Below are 7,731 nucleotides of genomic sequence, written 5' to 3' on the forward strand. Positions count from 1 at the left end.
GGCGTACATGAAGAGCTGGGAGAATGAAATATCCTAGAAAAACTAAGTTCCTTTAGGTGTTTTCAATATCCTTGAAAACAGCAAAAGGACTGAAGTGTGCTCATTTAGGAGCTCTTCACCACCTTCTCAGTAACTAAACTCTCCACCAGAGCGTGTAACAACACAGGATACAGAGACCTAAAGAAAGTGAGGGAAGCTTTTATTGTCAAAATGTCTGATGTGTGAAGCAGATGGGTTACTTAACGATTTATGGGACATTCTATACACGGTTCTCACCTTTTTTTTTTTTTTTTTTTTTTTTTATTTTTTGCAATAGGAGACACTGCTACTACATAAATGCTGGCCCTTGTGGGTGAGAGTCCAGCGAGTCCCTTTGGGGAAGCATCTTCACAGCACTGCCCCAAGAGCGTTTGGTGTTTGAAGGTGCCAGCGGCCAGCAGCAAAACTCAACCAGCCAGAGACGGGGCTGCAAGCTGCAAAAACACTGGGAAGGGACAGAGGGTCCCAGTGTGGGGAAAGGCTATTTAAAGACAATCGCCGACCTTAAACCCCGGCACACGCTGGGTGTGTGTTCCCAGAAACGCCAGGTTTCTGTGAAAGCACAGAAGGAATTTAAAAAGGTGAGATCAAAATCCCTGTCTCTTAAAATCTGTTCAGTTCGTTTCCTGCGTGGCCAAAGCATGTGTTGCCTTGAGATAAGAGTCCCACACAACAGTCAGCTTCTCCTGGGTTTAGTTAGGAACACTAAAAGCAGTACAAGTTCTGCTTAAAGAAACCTGATGGAAATCAGCAGAGCTCACCCGAGCAGGACCCGAGAGCGTATTGCTTCCAAAGTTCAGTTTCCATACATGGGCAGGGTTAAAGCTGTGATGTGGGTAGCAATCACTTGGATGACATCGATAAAAAAGCAAATGAACGATTACTGTAAAGGTCATAGTAGAATATATACAGTCATTTAAAGACTTCTGGGCAAGCATCGGCTTTCTTTATAAATCAGCCATGTTGAGAAAACCAGTTTCTTTTGAGATTGCACTACAGAAAAAAAAGAAATGATGTGGATGAAAGAAATTTATTTCTCCCCTAATTAAAAGACTTCCAGTGCTGGGAAAAGGCACAAGAGCAACAACTTCCTCTGGCTGCTTATCTGCCCAAGGCCAGAGAGCCGTCCACTTCACACCTGCGAGAGAGCAGCGACTCCCAAAATCTCGATGCTGTCAGCGGGACCGACTCCTCAGCTATGGAAACACTCATCTGTGTGAGGAGAAAAGCACATCTGGCCCACAGAGGAGAATTCATGCTGGTGGGGAAAAAGCTTCATGGAGATTTGTGTAGAGAGGAACTGCCTACAGTGCTCTCCCACAAGATGAAGCCTTTGCTTGATGTGTCCAGAGCTCCACCAAAACCCACTGTTTGTACAAAAGACAATTTAAAATAAAAACATGTTTATGAAAAAGAAAAAAAAAAAAAGCCAGGAGCAAAAAGAATGCAAGGGTTTGATCAATCATGGCTAGTTTTTGCTTGTTTTTATTTAGTTGGGGTTTTTTTTCCAAAGTACAATTCAGAAAGTATTTTTGAGACTGATTTTGTTGTTCCTGGCGGGGCGGGGGGAAATCCCCAGTGCCAAAGCTCCAGCAGATTCTCATGGGCTGAGAAAATGATTTCCCCCTTACTTTGTGGCGGTCCGGCACAGGCTGTCCCCCTCAGAGGGTTCGCCAGCCAGCGTGGACAGAGAGGTGGTGGTTTCCGTGCTGTGTGTCATTAAGCGCCTGCGGAGCGCTTGCAGCCTCTGGGCTTCATGCAGGGCCAGACGACCACGGTCGCACAGGACAGGGACCCGCGGCCACACGGGCGGCCGTGTCACATCCTGCAGGAATGTCTGTTTTGCTGGGGACATGGCTAGCAGGGCAAGGGGACCACAGTGCCCTGAGGTTTCTGCCACAAACAAAGCTGCACATGGGTGAAGCAAGACTTATGGTTTGGCCCCGGCTTGACACTGGGGCGGGATATCAGCTTCCCTGATACCCTATAATCCAGTTCCCCCCAAAAGTTAATTATTTCAAACACCAAATACAGAATTTGCTTTCTAGAGTCAATCAACACAATCAAGCTCACTTTTTGCTCTGCTAATAATAATATTCTTACAAATACAGTATTGTTGTCAAGATCCCCGGTAAACAGCATACGCCATGTGTTCTCCACAAATATTAGGCATACTCCTGCCCATCCCTTCCATATTCCTCCCTCATTTGCTGTTATGACAAAGATATTCTTTAATGAATCTTAATGACTCATCTCAAATGTTGTTTTTTTGCATTCTGATAAGCACTAGACAGGGGTGACTAATAGACTACATGCAACACCTAGACAACGTGAGCAATTCAGTGTTTGCTTAAACCATATTGGATACTGATAACAGACATAGGCATTGCACCTGCTCCATTGTAAAAAAAAAAACAAACAAAAAACAAAAAACAAAAAACAAAAAACAAAAAAAAAAAAAAAAAAAACAAAACCACACAGGAAAATAAAAGAAAGAAAGAAAAAAGAAACCAGGATAGATACAGCAACTGCTGCTTATATTTGTACAAAGTGAATTTCTCTTGTCAGTGTTCCAGAGAACGTATGTTGTGGCTGTTATAAAGCTTCCCTCTCCTGTAAAAATGACTAATTTGACATTATGCCCCTGGGGAAGCAAAAGCACAAAGACAGACAGCTTGGCTAAGACGGGGCAGTGCTTCACAGAGAAGACGTGTGTGAACCAAAGACGGGCAGTTTTCCAAGTCTACCAATGTATGCACCAGTGGACTCGATGCATGCATCCACTTACGGATAAAGCTGACATTGCCTTTCCTTTTCCTATTTCAGCGAGATTGGGACTAAATTCCTTGAGATAGGAGGGCCTGAACAGTCTTCCAACAGAAGAGCAGGTCAATAAAATGGGATATGGGTCTTGTATAGATGTTACTTTAGTCAATGCCACTCAACAGATGATGATTTTTTGCTCCAGACGCTTCAGGCTGAGATCCTCAACACAGAGTGGGATGAATGATCCTGATTACAGTGGTCTACGCCTGAATTTTTGCTTAGGTCAAGAAAGAGGCCAGCAACAGCTCCTTCATGAAAAGTGCATGTCCTGTAGGTCCCAAGACGTAGCACCTGCCAGGATCTGAATGAATTTCAGAATATTGTGTAAACAGAGATATTCTGCTTATTCACTGACCACAATGAGACACACCGCTGCTCTTTATGTAAGGACGTGTATATGCACTAAACATGCGGTAAGAGGGACACATGGATGAAATCATAGTATTTTTCTTGCCAGAAAGAAACAAATGATTAGATATGACTCTGCGCTCACTTTCTGTGCCACAAGTTCTGCCACCACCCAGCGCTTGGCTTGTACTGCTCACTACACAAACATAAATCAATGAGATAAAAAACCGAACCAGGACTTTGCTCTGGAAGGTAAGGGATGAGAACATAGTAGGTTGAGAATAATAAAGAAGGTAATAGAAAACATAAAAGATGAGCAAAATTCTATTACGCTGGCGCTTGGGCACTCACAGGCAGGAGTATATGTCAGTAGGACAAAAAATAATTTTAAGTCGCTGTTCCAAAAATATACCCAGTGCTCACACACGCAGTTCCACTTACAGAAGTACAAGAGCAGCAGCAGCAAGCAAGGCTTCCCAGCAAGGGGCTCTCCCTTTCTGTGGTGTAAACATCCTTATCAATACACCTAGGGCTAATGTAAGCTCTTAGACAGTTTTGACACCTTACCAAGTGCCAGCAGGCAACTTTTACAGCCACAGAAGAGCGATGCAAGACTCCTAGATTTTTTGGGTGATGGGGGAGGAGAAGAGGGGAACCGTACCCGTCGCAAGATGAAGTACTGCCCTTACTGGTAAGAGAAGCACGCCGCTGCCCACGGGGGTGGGAGAGCAAATGTGGTGATGAAGGGCACATCACAGTGACGAGTGAGTCGGACGGGAGAACCATAAGCCTGTCCACAAGCAAGGTAATTCCTAAATGAAACCAGCAGTACGTGAAATGCAGAGCATAGAAGAAAAAAGCTCTGCTGCTAAAGGAAACTCGAGTGTCCCTTTTTGAACACAGTCATCCAGAAGCAATTATTAAACTCTGCTGTTTCTGAATACACTTGGCCTTAAAATATTAACATGTGCTTTTTATTTTATGCCTCAGACTGCATGAAATGAATTAAATACACCCAAAATGGTATGAGCAATCCCTTAAGCACCAGCTAGTTTAACGACTAATCTTCTGCTTCAGTATGAAAGGTAAAGGCTTAGGTTTTTCAATCATATGAGACATCCTGCAGTTCATGCGTTAGGCATCTCTCCTGTCCGCTGGCAACATTATTTGAGGCATGCTTGTTACATTTTCACTTAATTAAAAAATCAGAAGCATAAGGACTTCAAATTTTTATACTTTACGGAGCTGGCAGTTTACTTAATTGCCTTCAGTTTTATGAAGGTGCACTGTAGCGCTTTATGGGGAAAATGTAGCAATTTCTGTTACTGCTCAAACATGCTGACAGAACTTTGACATGGTATTTTTTCTCTCCCCAGTAATTATTAATGTTGGTTTGCATGTGCTCAGAATAATGACACGCACATGAATAACTTGCTATACTTTGTGACTCACTGAGATGCCTTCGCAGAAATGATCTTGGTCACACTTTGTGCACCACACAAAGTGGGGAGAGCTTTACGGTGAGGACAATTGGAGGTAGTTTTTTTTTATTTTATCAGTGAAGAATATAAGTCTGAGTGAAAGGTTGTTTGATATCCCCCTTTCCCCAACCCTGTATAAATATTTTGGTTTAGCTGTGTTTGAATGGCGGAGTCAATGAGTTTCATCCTTTGTTTCAATCATAATAGCGTCTTGTTTGAAGCTGCTACTTCAAATCAAGATAGCTGGGCCTTTATTTTTCAAAGATGTTATTTCCTGAGACCCTTTAGGCTGTGATCTTATAGACAGTCACTACCGGAGCTTCATTGTTAATTGTCTTTTAGGGGCAAAAAAATATACAGCCTTTTCTTTCAAATTCAGGATGACTCTGTTATTGAATGCAAATGAACAACGAGGCATCTCTGTTATGGCAGGGATGCGAGGAGGAGTGGGAGAAGGCAGAGGTCTATCAGCCACGAGCGCCCACCAGGCACCCGTGGGGCTCCCCCAGCACACTCACGCTGCTCCCCACGCTGGTGGCAGAAGGAGGAGGAGGAGGAGAAGGAGGAGGAGGAGGAGGAGGGACACGTGCGCCCCAAACATACTCCGGCAGAGGAGCTGAGCCAACATGCAGATGAGCAGGCAACGCATACTTTGACAGCACAAGAGGGTTTTCACTCCTGTGTGTCCTCTCCCGTGGCGCAAGAGAAATTCTGGAGGAGTAAGTCATAGCTGCTCCAGAGCCCTGGCTGCAATGCAGCTCTGCCACATACCTGCTGCTTCACGGTCCCTCTCTGTGCTTTAAACCTCTACATTTTTAGGACCTTATTCCCCCTCCGTGTTGGCCCCAGTGAGAATACGGTGTGTAGACACTGAGTGAAGCCCTTCCCTGGGATGCCCTGACCATCAGCTGCTGCTCTTCTCCTCCTCCCTGCCTTTGCCAATGAGCTCATATACTAACATTGCAGCTGCTCAAATCACAAACCTGGGGCTAAATTATCACCTCAGACCACCGCCCACTGCTTTCAGTGCAAAATTTCATGTACTTACATACTTTAAAAAAAATCTAACAAGTTTCTTTACCTTAATTTACTGCAAGAAGGTAACTATCCAGTGTATTTCTGAGACACCATTCCAGAGAAAGGCAATTTAAACCCCAGAAACAACCCCTTGACACTCATTTGCAGTGTGGGTCCTCATTAAAACAAGAAATTTATGGGCAAGCAGGACTGAAGAGAAGTCTTATCTATCTGGACTAACACAGAATCCCAGCAGCAATTTGCTCTTTAGTCTTTATCCCTTTTCTTTCCTTTTCCCTTTCCAGCCACTTCACTCTTGAGTACCACAGCTAGTTCTCCCTCACTCCTGCAAAAAACAAAGGCACCAGTAGCTCTGCAACAACAACCAAAAAAAAATCTCAAAAATGTGCAACATGGTGCCAATACCATGATTATTCTTAAGTTTATACAGAACTCCCCCTTCTGTCTCTATGGCTGACAGTATGCCAACACAGACATGCATTTATAAGTGCGGGTTAAGAGCTAAAGAAATTGTGAGAAGGATGGACAATTCAAAAACAGAACAAAGCACACAGGTACACTACAGAAGCAAAACCAAACAAAACCTATTTTTTCCTTGGCTGTCTAGCTTAAAGGTGTTACATTTTGAAAACGATCATTGCAGAGGGATCACAGAATTATACAATAACTCGGGCTGGAGAGGAGCACGGCAGGTCTCTATTCCAGCCTTCTGCTAGGGCTGCTCAGGGCTTTGGACAGTCCAGATCAGAGACTCTCCACGGATGAAGCTTTCACTAGCACTGGGAACATTTATTTCCAACTATCCAATTGGCATTTCCCCTGCTGCAACCATGCACCTCTGGAAGACTCTGGCTCTTTCTTTGCTATAACCTCCCATTAAACAGTTGAAAATAGCAACAAGATTCCCCATTAGCCTGCTCCTCTCCAACTAATGAAAGCCAGCTCCCCCAGCCCCTCCTCATACACCACGTGCTCCAGCCCACTAAGCATGTACCACTTCTAATGGAGCAATAGTGTACTTGTATGCTAACTATAAGTATTATTTAATGAAATTGAATACTCTTATATAAGAAGAATTGCTTTAAAAATAAGAAATTTAAATAGAGCAAAATATGGCCCGGTTAATAATTTTGCTCTGGACCCCAGAACTTTAATTTAGCAAGAAATAAATAACTCCCAGCCTTTCATCTTATCTTTTTGACAGATGTTTCCCCTATATAAAGGGTGGCATAATTGTTTTTGTCAGCATTATAATTAAAATTGCTATGCAGCTGACATACAGTTTCTAATGGTTTCCCTTAGGATTATAACAGATGTTGCCTTATTAGATCCGGACTCTCCTGAAGTAAGAAATGTCATTGGTATAATCAAGACACTTCTTCCAGTCTCTCAAAGTAGACCGTCACAATTTGCCTGGTAACATTTGACCCTAAGGAATGAAATATATCCCACTTTTCTAAGGAGAAACTTTTCTGAAGAGTTTGAAAGAAATACTAGAGAATCTTACTTGGGGGTAACAAGTTGTATGGTCCAGCTTTTGCTGTGGCCAAAAATAGCTGGAAAATATAGGAGGAGGGAGCCCTGACAGCTGCACCACCAACAGCCAAAGAAACTATGGCTTTTAAATGGCAAAAATAATCACAGCTTAGGCGCGTGGCAAAGGGTCAGTTGAAATCTGTTGAGGAACTGCGAAGTAGCAGTTACTGGGCTCCTATTACAAGAAAAGTTACAACCATATGACACAAGTGTTAATTTCAAATGGGAGTTAGTTTAAATAAAGCAAGGTGTAATAGCAAGCCTAAAGAACAGCTTTTTAAGTGCGATTTAGGTCCCTGGTGTTCACTGAAAATCTAGGGAAGTCGACGATGGAAGCAACAAGAAGCGATGCCTCCAGCTTGTTTTCTCCTGACAGCTGGGTGGTGTACCGCTCCCAAGGACTGCATCTGCCACCTGGGAGGCGGGTGCTGCAGGACACGGGCTGCCGTGCAGGTCCCCTGGG

The sequence above is a fragment of the Larus michahellis genome, chromosome 1 (genome assembly GCF_964199755.1).
Source record: "Larus michahellis chromosome 1, bLarMic1.1, whole genome shotgun sequence".
Classification (NCBI taxonomy): domain Eukaryota; kingdom Metazoa; phylum Chordata; class Aves; order Charadriiformes; family Laridae; genus Larus; species Larus michahellis.